We start from the raw sequence: 27354 nt of genomic DNA, 5'->3' as shown, positions 1-27354 counted from the left end.
TCCTCAACAAAATAAAGATTACATACGGTTTTTGATTAAACCCGTCTTTCCTTATTGTGGACTTTGTGGAATAACCATTCACGAGTCAATCGAAATAGGCAAATTGCACGACAGCTTCATTAGAACCACCACGCCGACTAAACTTGATTATCCGACCACTGTCCCGGCGGTGTTGTTTTAGCGAACTTCCTGCATGACATAGACATATACAAGTTCGCGTATATCAGCTGTTACCATTAATTCAACCCGTGGCCCAATCTGATGGTGTAATTTGCGTTTTTATAAGACGTTTTGCTTTCATCTAGGTGAATATATATTACACTCTCGATGTGCGCCCTCCAAGAACAACGGTTCGAGTGACATGCATACATCGCCAATAGATGGCGTTTTTGAAAGTGTTCCTCAAAACGCAAATAGCATCCAATGTTATCTAATTTGAAATAGTACACTACACGCAGAGCTCTTGTACTCAGGCGCAAAATGGTGCAGCTACCTAAAGAGTATAAGATAACAAGACACGAAGAATATCAAGACTTGAGTCAATCATAATAGACAAATTGCACGACAGTTTGTTTCAAGGACCAACACGCTGTCATCACCAACATGTTTCTTTCATAACCTTGTTTTTGTGAATGATGCCATGCTTTAACTCATTCTGTTTAATTAAAATCTATGATAGAATAAAACACATATATTATTATGGATTGAGATGTCGGATACAACAATGTTACTTTTCGCATAGTATTGTTGAATGCTTGGGATTTATGCTGATGTAATCTATCATTTGTTTAATTATGGACCACCGGAGAGGTCATCAAAAATTGCATCGACCGACGGTATTTCACGTCGTTTCGTGCAGGGTATTGGTAAAAGTTTTCAACTAGCAATAATCGCGCCTCGGTTGGACCTCATGGGCTACGATATCGCCTCTGCGCAGAGATAAATTGACATCGCGCTGACCAGACAATCCAGGTCATATTCCACACACATATATACTCGGTTTGGATTTGGCGCATTACGTATTGGTTACGTAAAGGCAGCGTGGGGATATTGTTATGTAAATAGGTGAAAATATTCACACATAAAAAGGCGGCCATTTAGCACGTTATTGTTTGTTGAATTAAAAAAATAATTCATGCTGTTCCAACAGTTTATTCCACAACCATCCTCAACAAAATAAAGATTACATACGGTTTTTGATTAAACCCGTCTTTCCTTATTGTGGACTTTGTGGAATAACCATTCACGAGTCAATCGAAATAGGCAAATTGCACGACAGCTTCATTAGAACCACCACGCCGACTAAACTTGATTATCCGACCACTGTCCCGGCGGTGTTGTTTTAGCGAACTTCCTGCATGACATAGACATATACAAGTTTGCGTATATCAGCTGTTACCATTAATTCAACCCGTGGCCCAATCTGATGGTGTAATTTGCGTTTTTATAAGACGTTTTGCTTTCATCTAGGTGAATATATATTACACTCTCGATGTGCGCCCTCCAAGAACAACGGTTCGAGTGACATGCATACATCGCCAATAGATGGCGTTTTTGAAAGTGTTCCTCAAAACGCAAATAGCATCCAATGTTATCTAATTTGAAATAGTACACTACACGCAGAGCTCTTGTACTCAGGCGCAAAATGGTGCAGCTACCTAAAGAGTATAAGATAACAAGACACGAAGAATAACAAGACTTGAGTCAATCATAATAGACAAATTGCACGACAGTTTGTTTCAAGGACGAACACGCTGTCATCACCAACGTCATCACCAACATGTTTCTTTCATAACCTTGTTTTTGTGAATGATGCCATGCTTTAACTCATTCTGTTTAATTAAAATCTATGATAGAATAAAACACATATATTATTATGGATTGAGATGTCGGATACAACAATGTTACTTTTCGCATAGTATTGTTGAATGCTTGGGATTTATGCTGATGTAATCTATCATTTGTTTAATTATGGACCACCGGAGAGGTCATCAAAAATTGCATCGACTGACGGTATTTCACGTCGTTTCGTGCAGGGTATTGGTAAAAGTTTTCAACTAGCAATAATCGCGCCTCGGTTGGACTTCATGGGCTACGATATCGCCTCTGCGCAGAGATAAATTGACATCGCGCAGACCAGACAATCCAGGTCATATTCCACACACATATATACTCGGTTTGGATTTGGCGCATTACGTATTGGTTACGTAAAGGCAGCGTGGGGATATTGTTATGTAAATAGGTGAAAATATTCACACATAAAAAAGCGGCCATTTAGCACGTTATTGTTTGTTGAATTAAAAAAATAATTCATGCTGTTCCAACAGTTTATTCCACAACCATCCTCAACAAAATAAAGATTACATACGGTTTTTGATTAAACCCGTCTTTCCTTATTGTGGACTTTGTGGAATAGCCATTCACGAGTTAATCGAAATAGGCAAATTGCACGACAGCTTCATTAGAACCACCACGCCGACTAAACTTGATTATCCGACCACTGTCCCGGCGGTGTTGTTTTAGCGAACTTCCTGCAAGACATAGACATATACAAGTTCGCGTATATCAGCTGTTACCATTAATTCAACGCGTGGCCCAATCTGATGGTGTAATTTCCGTTTTTATAATACGTTTTGCTTTCGTCTATGTGAATATATATTACACTCTCGATGTGCGCCCTCCAATAACAACGGTTCGAGTGATATGCATACATCGCCAATAGATGGCGTTTTTGAAAGTGTTCCTCTAAACGCAAATAGCATCCAATGTTATCTAATTTGAAATAGTACACTACACGCAGAGTTCTTGTACTCAGGCGCAAAATGGTGCAGCTACCTAAAGAGTATAAGTTAACAAGACACGAAGAATAACAAGACTTGAGTCAATCATAATAGACAAATTGCACGACAGTTTGTTTCAAGGACCAACACGCTGTCATCACCAACGTCATCACCATCATGTTTCTTTCATAACCTTGTTTTTGTGAATGATGCCATGCTTTAACTCATTTAACTCATCACATATATTATTATGGATTGAGATGTCGGATACAACAATGTTACTTTTCACATAGTATTGTTGAATGCTTGAGATTTAGGGTGATGTAATCTATCATTTGTTTAATTATGGACCTCTGGAGAGGTCATCAAAAATTGCATCGACCGACGGTATTTCACGTCGTTTCGTGCAGGGTATTGGTAAAAGTTTTCAACTAGCAATAATCGCGCCTCGGTTGGACCTCATGGGCTACGATATCGTCTCTGCGCAGAGATAAATTGACATCGCGCTGACCAGACAATCCAGGTCATATTCCACACACATATATACTCGGTTTGGATTTGGCGCATTACGTATTGGTTACGTAAAGGCAGCGTGGGGATATTGTTATGTAAATAGGTGAAAATATTCACACATAAAAAGGCGGCCGTTTAGCACGTTATTGTTTGTTGAATTAAAAAAATAATTCATGCTGTTCCAACAGTTTATTCCACAACCATCCTCAACAAAATAAAGATTACATACGGTTTTTGATTAAACCCGTCTTTCCTTATTGTGGACTTTGTGGAATAACCATTCACGAGTCAATCGAAATAGGCAAATTGCACGACAGCTTCATTAGAACCACCACGCCGACTAAACTTGATTATCCGACCACTGTCCCGGCGGTGTTGTTTTAGCGAACTTCCTGCATGACATAGACATATACAAGTTCGCGTATATCAGCTGTTACCATTAATTCAACCCGTGGCCCAATCTGATGGTGTAATTTGCGTTTTTATAAGACGTTTTGCTTTCATCTAGGTGAATATATATTACACTCTCGATGTGCGCCCTCCAAGAACAACGGTTCGAGTGACATGCATACATCGCCAATAGATGGCGTTTTTGAAAGTGTTCCTCAAAACGCAAATAGCATCCAATGTTATCTAATTTGAAATAGTACACTACACGCAGAGCTCTTGTACTTAGGCGCAAAATGGTGCAGCTACCTAAGGAGTATAAGATAACAAGACACGAAGGATAACCAGACTTGAGTCAATCATAATAGACAAATTGCCCTACAGTTTGTTTCAAGGATCAACACGCTGTCATCACCAACGTCATCACCATCATGTTTCTTTCATAACCTTGTTTTTGTGAATGATGCCATGCTTTAACTCATTCTGTTTAATTAAAATCTATGATAGAATAAAACACATATATTATTATGGATTGAGATGTCGGATACAACAATGTTACTTTTCGCATAGTATTGTTGAATGCTAGGGATTTATGCTGATGTAATCTATCATTTGTTTAATTATGGACCACCGGCGAGGTCATCAAAAATTGCATCGACCAACGGTATATCACGTCGTTTCGTGCAGGGTATTGGTAAAAGTTTTCAACGAGCAGTAATTGCGCCTCGGTTGGACCTCATGGGCTACGATATCGCCTCTGCGCAGAGATAAATTGACATCGCGCTGACCAGACAATCCAGGTCATATTCCACACACATATATACCCGGTTTGGATTTGGCGCATTACGTATTGGTTACGTAAAGGCAGCGTGGGGATATTGTTATGTAAATAGGTGAAAATATTCACACATAAAAAAGCGGCCATTTAGCACGTTATTGTTTGTTGAATTAAAAAAATAATTCATGCTGTTCCAACAGTTTATTCCACAACCATCCTCAACAAAATAAAGATTACATACGGTTTTTGATTAAACCCGTCTTTCCTTATTGTGGACTTTGTGGAATAACCATTCACGAGTTAATCGAAATAGGCAAATTGCACGACAGCTTCATTAGAACCACCACGCCGACTAAACTTGATTATCCGACCACTGTCCCGGCGGTGTTGTTTTAGCGAACTTCCTGCAAGACATAGACATATACAAGTTCGCGTATATCAGCTGTTACCATTAATTCAACGCGTTGCCCAATCTGATGGTGTAATTTCCGTTTTTATAATACGTTTTGCTTTCGTCTATGTGAATATATATTACACTCTCGATGTGCGCCCTCCAAGAACAACGGTTCGAGTGATATGCATACATCGCCAATAGATGGCGTTTTTGAAAGTGTTCCTCTAAACGCAAATAGCATCCAATGTTATCTAATTTGAAATAGTACACTACACGCAGAGTTCTTGTACTCAGGCGCAAAATGGTGCAGCTACCTAAAGAGTATAAGTTAACAAGACACGAAGAATAACAAGACTTGAGTCAATCATAATAGACAAATTGCACGACAGTTTGTTTCAAGGACCAACACGCTGTCATCACCAACGTCATCACCATCATGTTTCTTTCATAACCTTGTTTTTGTGAATGATGCCATGCTTTAACTCATTTTGTTTAATTAAAATCTATGATAGAATAAAACACATATATTATTATGGATTGAGATGTCGGATACAACAATGTTACTTTTCACATAGTATTGTTGAATGCTTGAGATTTAGGGTGATGTAATCTATCATTTGTTTAATTATGGACCTCTGGAGAGGTCATCAAAAATTGCATCGACCGACGGTATTTCACGTCGTTTCGTGCAGGGTATTGGTAAAAGTTTTCAACTAGCAATAATCGCGCCTCGGTTGGACCTCATGGGCTACGATATCGTCTCTGCGCAGAGATAAATTGACATCGCGCTGACCAGACAATCCAGGTCATATTCCACACACATATATACTCGGTTTGGATTTGGCGCATTACGTATTGGTTACGTAAAGGCAGCGTGGGGATATTGTTATGTAAATAGGTGAAAATATTCACACATAAAAAGGCGGCCGTTTAGCACGTTATTGTTTGTTGAATTAAAAAAATAATTCATGCTGTTCCAACAGTTTATTCCACAACCATCCTCAACAAAATAAAGATTACATACGGTTTTTGATTAAACCCGTCTTTCCTTATTGTGGACTTTGTGGAATAACCATTCACGAGTCAATCGAAATAGGCAAATTGCACGACAGCTTCATTAGAACCACCACGCCGACTAAACTTGATTATCCGACCACTGTCCCGGCAGTGTTGTTTTAGCGAACTTCCTGCATGACATAGACATATACAAGTTCGCGTATATCAGCTGTTACCATTAATTCAACCCGTGGCCCAATCTGATGGTGTAATTTGCGTTTTTATAAGACGTTTTGCTTTCATCTAGGTGAATATATATTACACTCTCGATGTGCGCCCTCCAAGAACAACGGTTCGAGTGACATGCATACATCGCCAATAGATGGCGTTTTTGAAAGTGTTCCTCAAAACGCAAATAGCATCCAATGTTATCTAATTTGAAATAGTACACTACACGCAGAGCTCTTGTACTTAGGCGCAAAATGGTGCAGCTACCTAAGGAGTATAAGATAACAAGACACGAAGGATAACCAGACTTGAGTCAATCATAATAGACAAATTGCCCTACAGTTTGTTTCAAGGACCAACACGCTGTCATCACCAACGTCATCACCATCATGTTTCTTTCATAACCTTGTTTTTGTGAATGATGCCATGCTTTAACTCATTCTGTTTAATTAAAATCTATGATAGAATAAAACACATATATTATTATGGATTGAGATGTCGGATACAACAATGTTACTTTTCGCATAGTATTGTTGAATGCTAGGGATTTATGCTGATGTAATCTATCATTTGTTTAATTATGGACCACCGGCGAGGTCATCAAAAATTGCATCGACCAACGGTATTTCACGTCGTTTCGTGCAGGGTATTGGTAAAAGTTTTCAACGAGCAGTAATTGCGCCTCGGTTGGACCTCATGGGCTACGATATCGCCTCTGCGCAGAGATAAATTGACATCGCGCTGACCAGACAATCCAGGTCATATTCCACACACATATATACCCGGTTTGGATTTGGCGCATTACGTATTGGTTACGTAAAGGCAGCGTGGGGATATTGTTATGTAAATAGGTGAAAATATTCACACATAAAAAGGCGGCCGTTTAGCACGTTATTGTTTGTTGAATTAAAAAAATAATTCATGCTGTTCCAACAGTTTATTCCACAACCATCCTCAACAAAATAAAGATTACATACGGTTTTTGATTAAACCCGTCTTTCCTTATTGTGGACTTTGTGGAATAACCATTCACGAGTCAATCGAAATAGGCAAATTGCACGACAGCTTCATTAGAACCACCACGCCGACTAAACTTGATTATCCGACCACTGTCCCGGCGGTGTTGTTTTAGCGAACCTCCTGCAAGACATAGACATATACAAGTTCGCGTATATCAGCTGTTACCATTAATTCAACCCGTGGCCCAATCAGATGGTGTAATTTGCGTTTTTATAAGACGTTTTGCTTTCGTCTAGGTGAATATATATTACACTCTCGATGTGCGCCCTCCAAGAACAACGGTTCGAGTGACATGCATACATCGCCAATAGATGGCGTTTTTGAAAGTGTTCCTCTAAACGCAAATAGCATCCAATGTTATCTAATTTGAAATAGTACACTACACGCAGAGCTCTTGTACTCAGGCGCAAAATGGTGCAGCTACCTAAAGAGTATAAGATAACAAGACACGAAGAATAACAAGACTTGAGTCAATCATAATAGACAAATTGCACGACAGTTTGTTTCAAGGACCAACACGCTGTCATCACCAACGTCATCACCAACATGTTTCTTTCATAACCTTGTTTTTGTGAATGATGCCATGCTTTAACTCATTCTGTTTAATTAAAATCTATGATAGAATAAAACACATATATTATTATGGATTGAGATGTCGGATACAACAATGTTACTTTTCACATAGTATTGTTGAATGCTTGAGATTTAGGGTGATGTAATCTATCATTTGTTTAATTATGGACCTCTGGAGAGGTCATCAAAAATTGCATCGACCGACGGTATTTCACGTCGTTTCGTGCAGGGTATTGGTAAAAGTTTTCAACTAGCAATAATCGCGCCTCGGTTGGACCTCATGGGCTACGATATCGTCTCTGCGCAGAGATAAATTGACATCGCGCTGACCAGACAATCCAGGTCATATTCCACACACATATATACTCGGTTTGGATTTGGCGCATTACGTATTGGTTACGTAAAGGCAGCGTGGGGATATTGTTATGTAAATAGGTGAAAATATTCACACATAAAAAAGCGGCCATTTAGCACGTTATTGTTTGTTGAATTAAAAAAATAATTCATGCTGTTCCAACAGTTTATTCCACAACCATCCTCAACAAAATAAAGATTACATACGGTTTTTGATTAAACCCGTCTTTCCTTATTGTGGACTTTGTGAAATAACCATTCACGAGTTAATCGAAATAGGCAAATTGCACGACAGCTTCATTAGAACCACCACGCCGACTAAACTTGATTATCCGACCACTGTCCCGGCGGTGTTGTTTTAGCGAACTTCCTGCAAGACATAGACATATACAAGTTCGCGTATATCAGCTGTTACCATTAATTCAACGCGTTGCCCAATCTGATGGTGTAATTTCCGTTTTTATAATACGTTTTGCTTTCGTCTATGTGAATATATATTACACTCTCGATGTGCGCCCTCCAAGAACAACGGTTCGAGTGATATGCATACATCGCCAATAGATGGCGTTTTTGAAAGTGTTCCTCTAAACGCAAATAGCATCCAATGTTATCTAATTTGAAATAGTACACTACACGCAGAGTTCTTGTACTCAGGCGCAAAATGGTGCAGCTACCTAAAGAGTATAAGTTAACAAGACACGAAGAATAACAAGACTTGAGTCAATCATAATAGACAAATTGCACGACAGTTTGTTTCAAGGACCAACACGCTGTCATCACCAACGTCATCACCATCATGTTTCTTTCATAACCTTGTTTTTGTGAATGATGCCATGCTTTAACTCATTTTGTTTAATTAAAATCTATGATAGAATAAAACACATATATTATTATGGATTGAGATGTCGGATACAACAATGTTACTTTTCACATAGTATTGTTGAATGCTTGAGATTTAGGGTGATGTAATCTATCATTTGTTTAATTATGGACCTCTGGAGAGGTCATCAAAAATTGCATCGACCGACGGTATTTCACGTCGTTTCGTGCAGGGTATTGGTAAAAGTTTTCAACTAGCAATAATCGCGCCTCGGTTGGACCTCATGGGCTACGATATCGTCTCTGCGCAGAGATAAATTGACATCGCGCTGACCAGACAATCCAGGTCATATTCCACACACATATATACTCGGTTTGGATTTGGCGCATTACGTATTGGTTACGTAAAGGCAGCGTGGGGATATTGTTATGTAAATAGGTGAAAATATTCACACATAAAAAGGCGGCCGTTTAGCACGTTATTGTTTGTTGAATTAAAAAAATAATTCATGCTGTTCCAACAGTTTATTCCACAACCATCCTCAACAAAATAAAGATTACATACGGTTTTTGATTAAACCCGTCTTTCCTTATTGTGGACTTTGTGGAATAACCATTCACGAGTCAATCGAAATAGGCAAATTGCACGACAGCTTCATTAGAACCACCACGCCGACTAAACTTGATTATCCGACCACTGTCCCGGCAGTGTTGTTTTAGCGAACTTCCTGCATGACATAGACATATACAAGTTCGCGTATATCAGCTGTTACCATTAATTCAACCCGTGGCCCAATCTGATGGTGTAATTTGCGTTTTTATAAGACGTTTTGCTTTCATCTAGGTGAATATATATTACACTCTCGATGTGCGCCCTCCAAGAACAACGGTTCGAGTGACATGCATACATCGCCAATAGATGGCGTTTTTGAAAGTGTTCCTCAAAACGCAAATAGCATCCAATGTTATCTAATTTGAAATAGTACACTACACGCAGAGCTCTTGTACTTAGGCGCAAAATGGTGCAGCTACCTAAGGAGTATAAGATAACAAGACACGAAGGATAACCAGACTTGAGTCAATCATAATAGACAAATTGCCCTACAGTTTGTTTCAAGGACCAACACGCTGTCATCACCAACGTCATCACCATCATGTTTCTTTCATAACCTTGTTTTTGTGAATGATGCCATGCTTTAACTCATTCTGTTTAATTAAAATCTATGATAGAATAAAACACATATATTATTATGGATTGAGATGTCGGATACAACAATGTTACTTTTCGCATAGTATTGTTGAATGCTAGGGATTTATGCTGATGTAATCTATCATTTGTTTAATTATGGACCACCGGCGAGGTCATCAAAAATTGCATCGACCAACGGTATTTCACGTCGTTTCGTGCAGGGTATTGGTAAAAGTTTTCAACGAGCAGTAATTGCGCCTCGGTTGGACCTCATGGGCTACGATATCGCCTCTGCGCAGAGATAAATTGACATCGCGCTGACCAGACAATCCAGGTCATATTCCACACACATATATACCCGGTTTGGATTTGGCGCATTACGTATTGGTTACGTAAAGGCAGCGTGGGGATATTGTTATGTAAATAGGTGAAAATATTCACACATAAAAAGGCGGCCGTTTAGCACGTTATTGTTTGTTGAATTAAAAAAATAATTCATGCTGTTCCAACAGTTTATTCCACAACCATCCTCAACAAAATAAAGATTACATGCGGTTTTTGATTAAACCCGTCTTTCCTTATTGTGGACTTTGTGGAATAACCATTCACGAGTCAATCGAAATAGGCAAATTGCACGACAGCTTCATTAGAACCACCACGCCGACTAAACTTGATTATCCGACCACTGTCCCGGCGGTGTTGTTTTAGCGAACCTCCTGCAAGACATAGACATATACAAGTTCGCGTATATCAGCTGTTACCATTAATTCAACCCGTGGCCCAATCAGATGGTGTAATTTGCGTTTTTATAAGACGTTTTGCTTTCGTCTAGGTGAATATATATTACACTCTCGATGTGCGCCCTCCAAGAACAACGGTTCGAGTGACATGCATACATCGCCAATAGATGGCGTTTTTGAAAGTGTTCCTCTAAACGCAAATAGCATCCAATGTTATCTAATTTGAAATAGTACACTACACGCAGAGCTCTTGTACTCAGGCGCAAAATGGTGCAGCTACCTAAAGAGTATAAGATAACAAGACACGAAGAATAACAAGACTTGAGTCAATCATAATAGACAAATTGCACGACAGTTTGTTTCAAGGACCAACACGCTGTCATCACCAACGTCATCACCAACATGTTTCTTTCATAACCTTGTTTTTGTGAATGATGCCATGCTTTAACTCATTCTGTTTAATTAAAATCTATGATAGAATAAAACACATATATTATTATGGATTGAGATGTCGGATACAACAATGTTACTTTTCACATAGTATTGTTGAATGCTTGAGATTTAGGGTGATGTAATCTATCATTTGTTTAATTATGGACCTCTGGAGAGGTCATCAAAAATTGCATCGACCGACGGTATTTCACGTCGTTTCGTGCAGGGTATTGGTAAAAGTTTTCAACTAGCAATAATCGCGCCTCGGTTGGACCTCATGGGCTACGATATCGTCTCTGCGCAGAGATAAATTGACATCGCGCTGACCAGACAATCCAGGTCATATTCCACACACATATATACTCGGTTTGGATTTGGCGCATTACGTATTGGTTACGTAAAGGCAGCGTGGGGATATTGTTATGTAAATAGGTGAAAATATTCACACATAAAAAGGCGGCCGTTTAGCACGTTATTGTTTGTTGAATTAAAAAAATAATTCATGCTGTTCCAACAGTTTATTCCACAACCATCCTCAACAAAATAAAGATTACATACGGTTTTTGATTAAACCCGTCTTTCCTTATTGTGGACTTTGTGGAATAACCATTCACGAGTCAATCGAAATAGGCAAATTGCACGACAGCTTCATTAGAACCACCACGCCGACTAAACTTGATTATCCGACCACTGTCCCGGCGGTGTTGTTTTAGCGAACTTCCTGCATGACATAGACATATACAAGTTCGCGTATATCAGCTGTTACCATTAATTCAACCCGTGGCCCAATCTGATGGTGTAATTTGCGTTTTTATAAGACGTTTTGCTTTCATCTAGGTGAATATATATTACACTCTCGATGTGCGCCCTCCAAGAACAACGGTTCGAGTGACATGCATACATCGCCAATAGATGGCGTTTTTGAAAGTGTTCCTCAAAACGCAAATAGCATCCAATGTTATCTAATTTGAAATAGTACACTACACGCAGAGCTCTTGTACTTAGGCGCAAAATGGTGCAGCTACCTAAGGAGTATAAGATAACAAGACACGAAGGATAACCAGACTTGAGTCAATCATAATAGACAAATTGCCCTACAGTTTGTTTCAAGGATCAACACGCTGTCATCACCAACGTCATCACCATCATGTTTCTTTCATAACCTTGTTTTTGTGAATGATGCCATGCTTTAACTCATTCTGTTTAATTAAAATCTATGATAGAATAAAACACATATATTATTATGGATTGAGATGTCGGATACAACAATGTTACTTTTCGCATAGTATTGTTGAATGCTAGGGATTTATGCTGATGTAATCTATCATTTGTTTAATTATGGACCACCGGCGAGGTCATCAAAAATTGCATCGACCAACGGTATTTCACGTCGTTTCGTGCAGGGTATTGGTAAAAGTTTTCAACGAGCAGTAATTGCGCCTCGGTTGGACCTCATGGGCTACGATATCGCCTCTGCGCAGAGATAAATTGACATCGCGCTGACCAGACAATCCAGGTCATATTCCACACACATATATACCCGGTTTGGATTTGGCGCATTACGTATTGGTTACGTAAAGGCAGCGTGGGGATATTGTTATGTAAATAGGTGAAAATATTCACACATAAAAAAGCGGCCATTTAGCACGTTATTGTTTGTTGAATTAAAAAAATAATTCATGCTGTTCCAACAGTTTATTCCACAACCATCCTCAACAAAATAAAGATTACATACGGTTTTTGATTAAACCCGTCTTTCCTTATTGTGGACTTTGTGGAATAACCATTCACGAGTTAATCGAAATAGGCAAATTGCACGACAGCTTCATTAGAACCACCACGCCGACTAAACTTGATTATCCGACCACTGTCCCGGCGGTGTTGTTTTAGCGAACTTCCTGCAAGACATAGACATATACAAGTTCGCGTATATCAGCTGTTACCATTAATTCAACGCGTTGCCCAATCTGATGGTGTAATTTCCGTTTTTATAATACGTTTTGCTTTCGTCTATGTGAATATATATTACACTCTCGATGTGCGCCCTCCAAGAACAACGGTTCGAGTGATATGCATACATCGCCAATAGATGGCGTTTTTGAAAGTGTTCCTCTAAACGCAAATAGCATCCAATGTTATCTAATTTGAAATAGTACACTACACGCAGAGTTCTTGTACTCAGGCGCAAAATGGTGCAGCTACCTAAAGAGTATAAGTTAACAAGACACGAAGAATAACAAGACTTGAGTCAATCATAATAGACAAATTGCACGACAGTTTGTTTCAAGGACCAACACGCTGTCATCACCAACGTCATCACCATCATGTTTCTTTCATAACCTTGTTTTTGTGAATGATGCCATGCTTTAACTCATTTTGTTTAATTAAAATCTATGATAGAATAAAACACATATATTATTATGGATTGAGATGTCGGATACAACAATGTTACTTTTCACATAGTATTGTTGAATGCTTGAGATTTAGGGTGATGTAATCTATCATTTGTTTAATTATGGACCTCTGGAGAGGTCATCAAAAATTGCATCGACCGACGGTATTTCACGTCGTTTCGTGCAGGGTATTGGTAAAAGTTTTCAACTAGCAATAATCGCGCCTCGGTTGGACCTCATGGGCTACGATATCGTCTCTGCGCAGAGATAAATTGACATCGCGCTGACCAGACAATCCAGGTCATATTCCACACACATATATACTCGGTTTGGATTTGGCGCATTACGTATTGGTTACGTAAAGGCAGCGTGGGGATATTGTTATGTAAATAGGTGAAAATATTCACACATAAAAAGGCGGCCGTTTAGCACGTTATTGTTTGTTGAATTAAAAAAATAATTCATGCTGTTCCAACAGTTTATTCCACAACCATCCTCAACAAAATAAAGATTACATACGGTTTTTGATTAAACCCGTCTTTCCTTATTGTGGACTTTGTGGAATAACCATTCACGAGTCAATCGAAATAGGCAAATTGCACGACAGCTTCATTAGAACCACCACGCCGACTAAACTTGATTATCCGACCACTGTCCCGGCGGTGTTGTTTTAGCGAACTTCCTGCATGACATAGACATATACAAGTTCGCGTATATCAGCTGTTACCATTAATTCAACCCGTGGCCCAATCTGATGGTGTAATTTGCGTTTTTATAAGACGTTTTGCTTTCATCTAGGTGAATATATATTACACTCTCGATGTGCGCCCTCCAAGAACAACGGTTCGAGTGACATGCATACATCGCCAATAGATGGCGTTTTTGAAAGTGTTCCTCAAAACGCAAATAGCATCCAATGTTATCTAATTTGAAATAGTACACTACACGCAGAGCTCTTGTACTTAGGCGCAAAATGGTGCAGCTACCTAAGGAGTATAAGATAACAAGACACGAAGGATAACCAGACTTGAGTCAATCATAATAGACAAATTGCCCTACAGTTTGTTTCAAGGACCAACACGCTGTCATCACCAACGTCATCACCATCATGTTTCTTTCATAACCTTGTTTTTGTGAATGATGCCATGCTTTAACTCATTCTGTTTAATTAAAATCTATGATAGAATAAAACACATATATTATTATGGATTGAGATGTCGGATACAACAATGTTACTTTTCGCATAGTATTGTTGAATGCTAGGGATTTATGCTGATGTAATCTATCATTTGTTTAATTATGGACCACCGGCGAGGTCATCAAAAATTGCATCGACCAACGGTATTTCACGTCGTTTCGTGCAGGGTATTGGTAAAAGTTTTCAACGAGCAGTAATTGCGCCTCGGTTGGACCTCATGGGCTACGATATCGCCTCTGCGCAGAGATAAATTGACATCGCGCTGACCAGACAATCCAGGTCATATTCCACACACATATATACCCGGTTTGGATTTGGCGCATTACGTATTGGTTACGTAAAGGCAGCGTGGGGATATTGTTATGTAAATAGGTGAAAATATTCACACATAAAAAGGCGGCCGTTTAGCACGTTATTGTTTGTTGAATTAAAAAAATAATTCATGCTGTTCCAACAGTTTATTCCACAACCATCCTCAACAAAATAAAGATTACATGCGGTTTTTGATTAAACCCGTCTTTCCTTATTGTGGACTTTGTGGAATAACCATTCACGAGTCAATCGAAATAGGCAAATTGCACGACAGCTTCATTAGAACCACCACGCCGACTAAACTTGATTATCCGACCACTGTCCCGGCGGTGTTGTTTTAGCGAACCTCCTGCAAGACATAGACATATACAAGTTCGCGTATATCAGCTGTTACCATTAATTCAACCCGTGGCCCAATCAGATGGTGTAATTTGCGTTTTTATAAGACGTTTTGCTTTCGTCTAGGTGAATATATATTACACTCTCGATGTGCGCCCTCCAAGAACAACGGTTCGAGTGACATGCATACATCGCCAATAGATGGCGTTTTTGAAAGTGTTCCTCTAAACGCAAATAGCATCCAATGTTATCTAATTTGAAATAGTACACTACACGCAGAGCTCTTGTACTCAGACGCAAAATGGTGCAGCTACCTAAAGAGTATAAGATAACAAGACACGAAGAATAACAAGACTTGAGTCAATCATAATAGACAAATTGCACGACAGTTTGTTTCAAGGACCAACACGCTGTCATCACCAACGTCATCACCAACATGTTTCTTTCATAACCTTGTTTTTGTGAATGATGCCATGCTTTAACTCATTCTGTTTAATTAAAATCTATGATAGAATAAAACACATATATTATTATGGATTGAGATGTCGGATACAACAATGTTACTTTTCGCATAGTATTGTTGAATGCTTGGGATTTATGCTGATGTAATCTATCATTTGTTTAATTGTGGACCACCGGAGAGGTCATCAAAAATTGCATCGACCAACGGTATTTCACGTCGTTTCGTGCAGGGTATTGGTAAAAGTTTTCAACTAGCAATAATCGCGCCTCGGTTGGACCTCATGGGCTACGATATCGCCTCTGCGCAGAGATAAATTGACATCGCGCTGACCAGACAATCCAGGTCATATTCCACACACATATATACCCGGTTTGGATTTGGCGCATTACGTATTGGTTACGTAAAGGCAGAGTGGGGATATTGTTATGTAAATAGGTGAAAATATTCACACATAAAAAGGCGGCCATTTAGCACGTTATTGTTTGTTGAATTAAAAAATAATTCATGCTGTTCCAACAGTTTATTCCACAACCATCCTCAACAAAATAAAGATTACATACGGTTTTTGATTAAACCCGTCTTTCCTTATTGTGGACTTTGTGGAATAACCATTCACGAGTCAATCGAAATAGGCAAATTGCACGACAGCTTCATTAGAACCACCACGCCGACTAAACTTGATTATCCGACCACTGTCCCGGCGGTGTTGTTTTAGCGAACTTCCTGCAAGACATAGACATATACAAGTTCGCGTATATCAGCTGTTACCATTAATTCAACCCGTGGCCCAATCTGATGGTGTAATTTGCGTTTTTATAAGACGTTTTGCTTTCATCTAGGTGAATATATATTACACTCTCGATGTGCGCCCTCCAAGAACAACGGTTCGAGTGACATGCATACATCGCCAATAGATGGCGTTTTTGAAAGTGTTCCTCAAAACGCAAATAGCATCCAATGTTATCTAATTTGAAATAGTACACTACACGCAGAGCTCTTGTACTTAGGCGCAAAATGGTGCAGCTACCTAAGGAGTATAAGATAACAAGACACGAAGGATAACCAGACTTGAGTCAATCATAATAGACAAATTGCCCTACAGTTTGTTTCAAGGACCAACACGCTGTCATCACCAACGTCATCACCATCATGTTTCTTTCATAACCTTGTTTTTGTGAATGATGCCATGCTTTAACTCATTCTGTTTAATTAAAATCTATGATAGAATAAAACGCATATATTATTATGGATTGAGATGTCGGATACAACAATGTTACTTTTCGCATAGTATTGTTGAATGCTAGGGATTTATGCTGATGTAATCTATCATTTGTTTAATTATGGACCACCGGCGAGGTCATCAAAAATTGCATCGACCAACGGTATTTCACGTCGTTTCGTGCAGGGTATTGGTAAAAGTTTTCAACGAGCAGTAATTGCGCCTCGGTTGGACCTCATGGGCTACGATATCGCCTCTGCGCAGAGATAAATTGACATCGCGCTGACCAGACAATCCAGGTCATATTCCACACACATATATACCCGGTTTGGATTTGGCGCATTACGTATTGGTTACGTAAAGGCAGCGTGGGGATATTGTTATGTAAATAGGTGAAAATATTCACACATAAAAAGGCGGCCGTTTAGCACGTTATTGTTTGTTGAATTAAAAAAATAATTCATGCTGTTCCAACAGTTTATTCCACAACCATCCTCAACAAAATAAAGATTACATGCGGTTTTTGATTAAACCCGTCTTTCCTTATTGTGGACTTTGTGGAATAACCATTCACGAGTCAATCGAAATAGGCAAATTGCACGACAGCTTCATTAGAACCACCACGCCGACTAAACTTGATTATCCGACCACTGTCCCGGCGGTGTTGTTTTAGCGAACCTCCTGCAAGACATAGACATATACAAGTTCGCGTATATCAGCTGTTACCATTAATTCAACCCGTGGCCCAATCTGATGGTGTAATTTGCGTTTTTATAAGACGTTTTGCTTTCGTCTAGGTGAATATATATTACACTCTCGATGTGCGCCCTCCAAGAACAACGGTTCGAGTGACATGCATACATCGCCAATAGATGGCGTTTTTGAAAGTGTTCCTCTAAACGCAAATAGCATCCAATGTTATCTAATTTGAAATAGTACACTACACGCAGAGCTCTTGTACTCAGGCGCAAAATGGTGCAGCTACCTAAAGAGTATAAGATAACAAGACACGAAGAATAACAAGACTTGAGTCAATCATAATAGACAAATTGCACGACAGTTTGTTTCAAGGACCAACACGCTGTCATCACCAACGTCATCACCAACATGTTTCTTTCAATAACCTTGTTTTTGTGAATGATGCCATGCTTTAACTCATTCTGTTTAATTAAAATCTATGATAGAATAAAACACATATATTATTATGGATTGAGATGTCGGATACAACAATGTTACTTTTCGCATAGTATTGTTGAATGCTTGGGATTTATGCTGATGTAATCTATCATTTGTTTAATTGTGGACCACCGGAGAGGTCATCAAAAATTGCATCGACCAACGGTATTTCACGTCGTTTCGTGCAGGGTATTGGTAAAAGTTTTCAACTAGCAATAATCGCGCCTCGGTTGGACCTCATGGGCTACGATATCGCCTCTGCGCAGAGATAAATTGACATCGCGCTGACCAGACAATCCAGGTCATATTCCACACACATATATACCCGGTTTGGATTTGGCGCATTACGTATTGGTTACGTAAAGGCAGAGTGGGGATATTGTTATGTAAATAGGTGAAAATATTCACACATAAAAAGGCGGCCATTTAGCACGTTATTGTTTGTTGAATTAAAAAATAATTCATGCTGTTCCAACAGTTTATTCCACAACCATCCTCAACAAAATAAAGATTACATACGGTTTTTGATTAAACCCGTCTTTCCTTATTGTGGACTTTGTGGAATAACCATTCACGAGTCAATCGAAATAGGCAAATTGCACGACAGCTTCATTAGAACCACCACGCCGACTAAACTTGATTATCCGACCACTGTCCCGGCGGTGTTGTTTTAGCGAACTTCCTGCAAGACATAGACATATACAAGTTCGCGTATATCAGCTGTTACCATTAATTCAACCCGTGGCCCAATCTGATGGTGTAATTTGCGTTTTTATAAGACGTTTTGCTTTCGTCTAGGTGAATATATATTACACTCTCGATGTGCGCCCTTCAAGAACAACGGTTCGAGTGACATGCATACGTCGCCAATAGATGGCGTTTTTGAAAGTGTTCCTATAAACGCAAATAGCATCCAATGGTATCTAATTTGAAATAGTACACTACACGCAGAGCTCTTGTACTCAGGCGCAAAATGGTGCAGCTACCTAAGGAGTATAAGATAACAAGACACGAAGAATAACCAGACTTGTGTCAATCATAATCGTCAAATTGCACGACAGTTTGTTTCTAGGACCAACACGCTGTCATCACCAACGTCATCACCATCATGTTTCTTTCATAACCTTGTTTTTGTAAATGATGCCATGCTTTAACTCATTCTGTTTTATTAAAATCTATGATAGAATAAAACATATATATTATTATGGATTGAGATGTCGGATACAACAATGTTACTTTTCGCATAGTATTGTTGAATGCTTTGGATTTAGGTTGATGTAATCTATCATTTGTTTAATTATGGACCTCCGGAGAGGTCATCAAAAATTGCATCGACCGACGGTATTTCACGTCGTTTCGTGCAGGGTATTGGTAAAAGTTTTCAACTAGCAATAATCGCGCCTCTGTTGGACCTCATGGGCTACGATATCGCCTCTGCGCAGAGATAAATTGACATCGCGCTGACCAGACAATCCAGGTCATATTCCACACACATATATACTCGGTTTGGATTTGGCGCATTACGTATTGGTTACGTAAAGGCAGCGTGGGGATATTGTTATGTAAATAGGTGAAAATATTCACACATAAAAAGGCGGCCATTTAGTAGCACGTTACTGTTTGTTGAATTAAAAAATAATTCATGCTGTTCCAACAGTTTATTCCACAACCATCCTCAACAAAATAAAGATTACATACGGTTTTTGATTAAACCCGACTTTCCTTCTTGTGGACTTTGTGGAATAACCATTCACGAGTCAATCGAAATAGGCAAATTGCACGACAGCTTCATTAGAACCACCACGCCGACTAAACTTGATTATCCGACCACTGTCCCGGCGGTGTTGTTTTAGCGAACTTCCTGCAAGACATAGACATATACAAGTTCGCGTATATCAGCTGTTACCATTAATTCAACCCGTGGCCCAATCTGATGGTGTAATTTGCGTTTTTATAAGACGTTTTGCTTTCGTCTAGGTAAATATATATTACACTCTCGATGTGCGCCCTCCAAGAACAACGGTTCGAGTGATATGCATACATCGCCAATAGATGGCGTTTTTGAAAGTGTTCCTCTAAACGCAAATAGCATCCAATGTTATCTAATTTGAAATAGTACACTACACGCAGAGTTCTTTTACTCAGGCGCAAAATGGTGCAGCTACCTAAAGAGTATAAGTTAACAAGACACGAAGAATAACAAGACTTGAGTCAATCATAATAGACAAATTGCACGACAGTTTGTTTCAAGGACCAACACGCTGTCATCACCAACGTCATCACCATCATGTTTCTTTCATAACCTTGTTTTTGTGAATGATGCCATGCTTTAACTCATTCTGTTTAATTAAAATCTATGATAGAATAAAACACATATATTATTATGGATTGAGATGTCGGATACAACAATGTTACTTGTCGCATAGTATTGTTGAATGCTTGGGATTTATGCTGATGTAAACTATCATTTGTTTAATTATGGACCTCTGGAGAGGTCATCAAAAATTGCATCGACCGACGGTATTTCACGTCGTTTCGTGCAGGGTATTGGTAAAAGTTTTCAACTAGCAATAATCGCGCCTCGGTTGGACCTCATGGGCTACGATATCGCCTCTGCGCAGAGATAAATTGACATCGCGCTGACCAGACAATCCAGGTCATATTCCACACACATATATACTCGGTTTGGATTTGGCGCATTGCGTATTGGTTACGTAAAGGCAGCGTGGGGATATTGTTATATAAATAGGTGAAAATATTCACACATAAAAAAGCGGCCATTTAGCACGTTATTGTTTGTTGAATTAAAAAAATAATTCATGCTGTTCCAACAGTTTATTCCACAACCATCCTCAACAAAATAAAGATTACATACGGTTTTTGATTAAACCCGTCTTTCCTTATTGTGGACTTTGTGGAATAACCATTCACGAGTTAATCGAAATAGGCAAATTGCACGACAGCTTCATTAGAACCACCACGCCGACTAAACTTGATTATCCGACCACTGTCCCGGCGGTGTTGTTTTAGCGAACTTCCTGCAAGACATAGACATATACAAGTTCGCGTATATCAGCTGTTACCATTAATTCAACGCGTGGCCCAATCTGATGGTGTAATTTGCGTTTTTATAAGACGTTTTGCTTTCGTCTATGTGAATATATATTACACTCTCGATGTGCGCCCTCCAAGAACAACGGTTCGAGTGATGTGCATACATCGCCAATAGATGGCGTTTTTGAAAGTGTTCCTCTAAACGCAAATAGCATCCAATGTTATCTAATTTGAAATAGTACACTACACGCAGAGTTCTTGTACTCAGGCGCAAAATGGTGCAGCTACCTAAAGAGTATAAGATAACAAGACACGAAGAATAACAAGACTTGAGTCAATCATAATAGACAAATTGCACGACAGTTTGTTTCAAGGACCAACACGCTGTCATCACCAACGTCATCACCATCATGTTTCTTTAATAACCTTGTTTTTGTGAATGATGCCATGCTTTAACTCATTCTGTTTAATTAAAATCTATGATAGAATAAAACACATATATTATTATGGATTGAGATGTCGGATACAACAATGTTACTTTTCGCATAGTATTGTTGAATGCTTGGGATTTATGCTGATGTAATCTATCATTTGTTTAATTATGGACCTCCGGAGAGGTCATCAAAAATTGCATCGACCGACGGTATTTCACGTCGTTTCGTGCAGGGTATTGGTAAAAGTTTTCAACTAGCAATAATCGCGCCTCGGTTGGACCTCATGGGCTACGATATCGCCTCTGCGCAGAGATAAATTGACATCGCGCTGACCAGACAATCCAGGTCATATTCCACACACATATATACTCGGTTTGGATTTGGCGCATTACGTATTGGTTACGTAAAGGCAGCGTGGGGATATTGTTATGTAAATAGGTGAAAATATTCACACATAAAAAGGCGGCCATTTAGCACGTTATTGTTTGTTGAATTAAAAAAATAATTCATGCTGTTCCAACAGTTTATTCCACAACCATCCTCAACAAAATAAAGATTACATACGGTTTTTGATTAAACCCGTCTTTCCTTATTGTGGACTTTGTGGAATAACCATTCACGAGTCAATCGAAATAGGCAAATTGCACGACAGCTTCATTAGAACCACCACACCGACTAAACTTGATTATCCGACCACTGTCCCGGCGGTGTTGTTTTAGCGAACTTCCTGCAAGACATAGACATATACAAGTTCGCGTATATCAGCTGTTACCATTAATTCAACCCGTGGCCCAATCTGATGGTGTAATTTGCGTTTTTATAAGACGTTTTGCTTTCGTCTAGGTGAATATATATTACACTCTCGATGTGCGCCCTCCAAGAACAACGGTTCGAGTGATATGCATACATCGCCAATAGATGGCGTTTTTGAAAGTGTTCCTCTAAACGCAAATAGCATCCAATGTTATCTAATTTGAAATAGTACACTACACGCAGAGCTCTTGTACTCAGGCGCAAAATGGTGCAGCTACCTAAAGAGTATAAGATAACAAGACACGAAGAATAACAAGACTTGAGTCAATCATAATAGACAAATTGCACGACAGTTTGTTTCAAGGACCAACACGCTGTCATCACCAACGTCATCACCATCATGTTTCTTTCATAACCTTGTTTTTGTGAATGATGCCATGCTTTAACTCATTTTGTTTAATTAAAATCTATGATAGAATAAAACACATATATTATTATGGATTGAGATGTCGGATACAACAATGTTACTTTTCACATAGTATTGTTGAATGCTTGAGATTTAGGGTGATGTAATCTATCATTTGTTTAATTATGGACCTCTGGAGAGGTCATCAAAAATTGCATCGACCGACGGTATTTCACGTCGTTTCGTGCAGGGTATTGGTAAAAGTTTTCAACTAGCAATAATCGCGCCTCGGTTGGACCTCATGGGCTACGATATCGTCTCTGCGCAGAGATAAATTGACATCGCGCTGACCAGACAATCCAGGTCATATTCCACACACATATATACTCGGTTTGGATTTGGCGCATTACGTATTGGTTACGTAAAGGCAGCGTGGGGATATTGTTATGTAAATAGGTGAAAATATTCACACATAAAAAGGCGGCCGTTTAGCACGTTATTGTTTGTTGAATTAAAAAAAATAATTCATGCTGTTCCAACAGATTATTCCACAACCATCCTCAACAAAATAAAGATTACATACGGTTTTTGATTAAACCCGTCTTTCCTTATTGTGGACTTTGTGGAATAACCATTCACGAGTCAATCGAAATAGGCAAATTGCACGACAGCTTCATTAGAACCACCACGCCGACTAAACTTGATTATCCGACCACTGTCCCGGCGGTGTTGTTTTAGCGAACTTCCTGCATGACATAGACATATACAAGTTCGCGTATATCAGCTGTTACCATTAATTCAACCCGTGGCCCAATCTGATGGTGTAATTTGCGTTTTTATAAGACGTTTTGCTTTCATCTAGGTGAATATATATTACACTCTCGATGTGCGCCCTCCAAGAACAACGGTTCGAGTGACATGCATACATCGCCAATAGATGGCGTTTTTGAAAGTGTTCCTCAAAACGCAAATAGCATCCAATGTTATCTAATTTGAAATAGTACACTACACGCAGAGCTCTTGTACTTAGGCGCAAAATGGTGCAGCTACCTAAGGAGTATAAGATAACAAGACACGAAGGATAACCAGACTTGAGTCAATCATAATAGACAAATTGCCCTACAGTTTGTTTCAAGGACCAACACGCTGTCATCACCAACGTCATCACCATCATGTTTCTTTCATAACCTTGTTTTTGTGAATGATGCCATGCTTTAACTCATTCTGTTTAATTAAAATCTATGATAGAATAAAACACATATATTATTATGGATTGAGATGTCGGATACAACAATGTTACTTTTCGCATAGTATTGTTGAATGCTAGGGATTTATGCTGATGTAATCTATCATTTGTTTAATTATGGACCACCGGCGACGTCATCAAAAATTGCATCGACCAACGGTATTTCACGTCGTTTCGTGCAGGGTATTGGTAAAAGTTTTCAACGAGCAGTAATTGCGCCTCGGTTGGACCTCATGGGCTACGATATCGCCTCTGCGCAGAGATAAATTGACATCGCGCTGACCAGACAATCCAGGTCATATTCCACACACATATATACCCGGTTTGGATTTGGCGCATTACGTATTGGTTACGTAAAGGCAGCGTGGGGATATTGTTATGTAAATAGGTGAAAATATTCACACATAAAAAGGCGGCCGTTTAGCACGTTATTGTTTGTTGAATTAAAAAAATAATTCATGCTGTTCCAACAGTTTATTCCACAACCATCCTCAACAAAATAAAGATTACATGCGGTTTTTGATTAAACCCGTCTTTCCTTATTGTGGACTTTGTGGAATAACCATTCACGAGTCAATCGAAATAGGCAAATTGCACGACAGCTTCATTAGAACCACCACGCCGACTAAACTTGATTATCCGACCACTGTCCCGGCGGTGTTGTTTTAGCGAACCTCCTGCAAGACATAGACATATACAAGTTCGCGTATATCAGCTGTTACCATTAATTCAACCCGTGGCCCAATCTGATGGTGTAATTTGCGTTTTTATAAGACGTTTTGCTTTCGTCTAGGTGAATATATATTACACTCTCGATGTGCGCCCTCCAAGAACAACGGTTCGAGTGACATGCATACATCGCCAATAGATGGCGTTTTTGAAAGTGTTCCTCTAAACGCAAATAGCATCCAATGTTATCTAATTTGAAATAGTACACTACACGCAGAGCTCTTGTACTTAGGCGCAAAATGGTGCAGCTACCTAAAGAGTATAAGATAACAAGACACGAAGAATAACAAGACTTGAGTCAATCATAATAGACAAATTGCACGACAGTTTGTTTCAAGGACCAACACGCTGTCATCACCAACGTCATCACCAACATGTTTCTTTCATAACCTTGTTTTTGTGAATGATGCCATGCTTTAACTCATTCTGTTTAATTAAAATCTATGATAGAATAAAACACATATATTATTATGGATTGAGATGTCGGATACAACAATGTTACTTTTCGCATAGTATTGTTGAATGCTAGGGATTTATGCTGATGTAATCTATCATTTGTTTAATTGTGGACCACCGGAGAGGTCATCAAAAATTGCATCGACCAACGGTATTTCACGTCGTTTCGTGCAGGGTATTGGTAAAAGTTTTCAACTAGCAATAATCGCGCCTCGGTTGGACCTCATGGGCTACGATATCGCCTCTGCGCAGAGATAAATTGACATCGCGCTGACCAGACAATCCAGGTCATATTCCACACACATATATACTCGGTTTGGATTTGGCGCATTACGTATTGGTTACGTAAAGGCAGCGTGGGGATATTGTTATGTAAATAGGTGAAAATATTCACACATAAAAAGGCGGCCATTTAGCACGTTATTGTTTGTTGAATTAAAAAAATAATTCATGCTGTTCCAACAGTTTATTCCACAACCATTCTCAACAAAATAAAGATTACATACGGTTTTTGATTAAACCCGTCTTTCCTTATTGTGGACTTTGTGGAATAACCATTCACGAGTCAATCGAAATAGGCAAATTGCACGACAGCTTCATTAGAACCACCACGCCGACTAAACTTGATTATCCGACCACTGTCCCGGCGGTGTTGTTTTAGCGAACTTCCTGCAAGACATAGACATATACAAGTTCGCGTATATCAGCTGTTACCATTAATTCAACCCGTGGCCCAATCTGATGGTGTAATTTGCGTTTTTATAAGACGTTTTGCTTTCGTCTAGGTGAATATATATTACACTCTCGATGTGCGCCCTCCAAGAACAACGGTTCGAGTGATATGCATACATCGCCAATAGATGGCGTTATTGAAAGTGTTCCTCTAAACGCAAATAGCATCCAATGTTATCTAATTTGAAATAGTACACTACACGCAGAGCTCTTGTACTCAGGCGCAAAATGGTGCAGCTACCTAAAGAGTATAAGATAACAAGACACGAAGAATAACAAGACTTGAGTCAATCATAATAGACAAATTGCACGACAGTTTGTTTCAAGGACCAACACGCTGTCATCACCAACGTCATCACCATCATGTTTCTTTCATAACCTTGTTTTTGTGAATGATGCCATGCTTTAACTCATTTTGTTTAATTAAAATCTATGATAGAATAAAACACATATATTATTATGGATTGAGATGTCGGATACAACAATGTTACTTTTCACATAGTATTGTTGAATGCTTGAGATTTAGGGTGATGTAATCTATCATTTGTTTAATTATGGACCTCTGGAGAGGTCATCAAAAATTGCATCGACCGACGGTATTTCACGTCGTTTCGTGCAGGGTATTGGTAAAAGTTTTCAACTAGCAATAATCGCGCCTCGGTTGGACCTCATGGGCTACGATATCGCCTCTGCGCAGAGATAAATTGACATCGCGCTGACCAGACAATCCAGGTCATATTCCACACACATATATACTCGGTTTGGATTTGGCGCATTACGTATTGGTTACGTAAAGGCAGCGTGGGGATATTGTTATGTAAATAGGTGAAAATATTCACACATAAAAAGGCGGCCATTTAGCACGTTATTGTTTGTTGAATTAAAAAAATAATTCATGCTGTTCCAACAGTTTATTCCACAACCATCCTCAACAAAATAAAGATTACATACGGTTTTTGATTAAACCCGTCTTTCCTTATTGTGGACTTTGTGGAATAACCATTCACGAGTCAATCGAAATAGGCAAATTGCACGACAGCTTCATTAGAACCACCACGCCGACTAAACTTGATTATCCGACCACTGTCCCGGCGGTGTTGTTTTAGCGAACTTCCTGCAAGACATAGACATATACAAGTTCGCGTATATCAGCTGTTACCATTAATTCAACCCATGGCCCAATCTGATGGTGTAATTTGCGTTTTTATAAGACGTTTTGCTTTCATCTAGGTGAATATATA

General features: G+C 39.1%; 23 non-coding genes across 23 annotated transcripts; all 23 read right to left on the bottom strand.

Moving 5' to 3' along the window:
• Positions 1 to 799: 799 nt before the first annotated feature.
• LOC144354781 (U4 spliceosomal RNA) lies at positions 800 to 941 on the bottom strand. Its single transcript, XR_013421065.2, has one exon. It is a non-coding gene; the product is annotated as a U4 spliceosomal RNA (small nuclear RNA).
• A 1035-nt stretch (positions 942 to 1976) lies between these two features.
• LOC144354742 (U4 spliceosomal RNA) lies at positions 1977 to 2118 on the bottom strand. The gene has a single exon (XR_013421026.2). It is a non-coding gene; the product is annotated as a U4 spliceosomal RNA (small nuclear RNA).
• Positions 2119 to 3130: 1012 nt separating this feature from the next.
• On the bottom strand, positions 3131 to 3272 carry LOC144354744 (U4 spliceosomal RNA). Its single transcript, XR_013421028.2, has one exon. It is a non-coding gene; the product is annotated as a U4 spliceosomal RNA (small nuclear RNA).
• Positions 3273 to 4307: 1035 nt separating this feature from the next.
• On the bottom strand, positions 4308 to 4449 carry LOC144354751 (U4 spliceosomal RNA). The gene has a single exon (XR_013421035.2). It is a non-coding gene; the product is annotated as a U4 spliceosomal RNA (small nuclear RNA).
• A 1035-nt stretch (positions 4450 to 5484) lies between these two features.
• On the bottom strand, positions 5485 to 5626 carry LOC144354738 (U4 spliceosomal RNA). Its single transcript, XR_013421022.2, has one exon. It is a non-coding gene; the product is annotated as a U4 spliceosomal RNA (small nuclear RNA).
• A 1035-nt stretch (positions 5627 to 6661) lies between these two features.
• LOC144354770 (U4 spliceosomal RNA) lies at positions 6662 to 6803 on the bottom strand. Its single transcript, XR_013421054.2, has one exon. It is a non-coding gene; the product is annotated as a U4 spliceosomal RNA (small nuclear RNA).
• A 1035-nt stretch (positions 6804 to 7838) lies between these two features.
• On the bottom strand, positions 7839 to 7980 carry LOC144354739 (U4 spliceosomal RNA). Its single transcript, XR_013421023.2, has one exon. It is a non-coding gene; the product is annotated as a U4 spliceosomal RNA (small nuclear RNA).
• A 1035-nt stretch (positions 7981 to 9015) lies between these two features.
• Positions 9016 to 9157, bottom strand: LOC144354765 (U4 spliceosomal RNA). The gene has a single exon (XR_013421049.2). It is a non-coding gene; the product is annotated as a U4 spliceosomal RNA (small nuclear RNA).
• Positions 9158 to 10192: 1035 nt separating this feature from the next.
• On the bottom strand, positions 10193 to 10334 carry LOC144354777 (U4 spliceosomal RNA). The gene has a single exon (XR_013421061.2). It is a non-coding gene; the product is annotated as a U4 spliceosomal RNA (small nuclear RNA).
• Positions 10335 to 11369: 1035 nt separating this feature from the next.
• On the bottom strand, positions 11370 to 11511 carry LOC144354786 (U4 spliceosomal RNA). The gene has a single exon (XR_013421070.2). It is a non-coding gene; the product is annotated as a U4 spliceosomal RNA (small nuclear RNA).
• Positions 11512 to 12546: 1035 nt separating this feature from the next.
• LOC144354741 (U4 spliceosomal RNA) lies at positions 12547 to 12688 on the bottom strand. The gene has a single exon (XR_013421025.2). It is a non-coding gene; the product is annotated as a U4 spliceosomal RNA (small nuclear RNA).
• A 1035-nt stretch (positions 12689 to 13723) lies between these two features.
• On the bottom strand, positions 13724 to 13865 carry LOC146729574 (U4 spliceosomal RNA). Its single transcript, XR_014928162.1, has one exon. It is a non-coding gene; the product is annotated as a U4 spliceosomal RNA (small nuclear RNA).
• A 1035-nt stretch (positions 13866 to 14900) lies between these two features.
• On the bottom strand, positions 14901 to 15042 carry LOC144354749 (U4 spliceosomal RNA). Its single transcript, XR_013421033.2, has one exon. It is a non-coding gene; the product is annotated as a U4 spliceosomal RNA (small nuclear RNA).
• Positions 15043 to 16077: 1035 nt separating this feature from the next.
• On the bottom strand, positions 16078 to 16219 carry LOC144354784 (U4 spliceosomal RNA). The gene has a single exon (XR_013421068.2). It is a non-coding gene; the product is annotated as a U4 spliceosomal RNA (small nuclear RNA).
• A 1034-nt stretch (positions 16220 to 17253) lies between these two features.
• Positions 17254 to 17395, bottom strand: LOC144354766 (U4 spliceosomal RNA). Its single transcript, XR_013421050.2, has one exon. It is a non-coding gene; the product is annotated as a U4 spliceosomal RNA (small nuclear RNA).
• A 1036-nt stretch (positions 17396 to 18431) lies between these two features.
• On the bottom strand, positions 18432 to 18573 carry LOC144354752 (U4 spliceosomal RNA). The gene has a single exon (XR_013421036.2). It is a non-coding gene; the product is annotated as a U4 spliceosomal RNA (small nuclear RNA).
• Positions 18574 to 19607: 1034 nt separating this feature from the next.
• LOC144354743 (U4 spliceosomal RNA) lies at positions 19608 to 19749 on the bottom strand. Its single transcript, XR_013421027.2, has one exon. It is a non-coding gene; the product is annotated as a U4 spliceosomal RNA (small nuclear RNA).
• A 1037-nt stretch (positions 19750 to 20786) lies between these two features.
• On the bottom strand, positions 20787 to 20928 carry LOC144354753 (U4 spliceosomal RNA). The gene has a single exon (XR_013421037.1). It is a non-coding gene; the product is annotated as a U4 spliceosomal RNA (small nuclear RNA).
• A 1035-nt stretch (positions 20929 to 21963) lies between these two features.
• Positions 21964 to 22105, bottom strand: LOC144354754 (U4 spliceosomal RNA). Its single transcript, XR_013421038.2, has one exon. It is a non-coding gene; the product is annotated as a U4 spliceosomal RNA (small nuclear RNA).
• Positions 22106 to 23140: 1035 nt separating this feature from the next.
• Positions 23141 to 23282, bottom strand: LOC144354755 (U4 spliceosomal RNA). The gene has a single exon (XR_013421039.2). It is a non-coding gene; the product is annotated as a U4 spliceosomal RNA (small nuclear RNA).
• A 1037-nt stretch (positions 23283 to 24319) lies between these two features.
• Positions 24320 to 24460, bottom strand: LOC146729573 (U4 spliceosomal RNA). Its single transcript, XR_014928152.1, has one exon. It is a non-coding gene; the product is annotated as a U4 spliceosomal RNA (small nuclear RNA).
• A 1035-nt stretch (positions 24461 to 25495) lies between these two features.
• Positions 25496 to 25637, bottom strand: LOC146729572 (U4 spliceosomal RNA). The gene has a single exon (XR_014928170.1). It is a non-coding gene; the product is annotated as a U4 spliceosomal RNA (small nuclear RNA).
• A 1035-nt stretch (positions 25638 to 26672) lies between these two features.
• LOC146729571 (U4 spliceosomal RNA) lies at positions 26673 to 26814 on the bottom strand. The gene has a single exon (XR_014928156.1). It is a non-coding gene; the product is annotated as a U4 spliceosomal RNA (small nuclear RNA).
• Positions 26815 to 27354: the final 540 nt, after the last annotated feature.

This window comes from Saccoglossus kowalevskii, chromosome 21 (assembly GCF_978046115.1).
Source record: "Saccoglossus kowalevskii chromosome 21, keSacKowa6.1, whole genome shotgun sequence".
Taxonomy (NCBI): Eukaryota; Metazoa; Hemichordata; class Enteropneusta; family Harrimaniidae; genus Saccoglossus; species Saccoglossus kowalevskii.
This window is presented reverse-complemented; position numbering and strand designations above follow the sequence as displayed.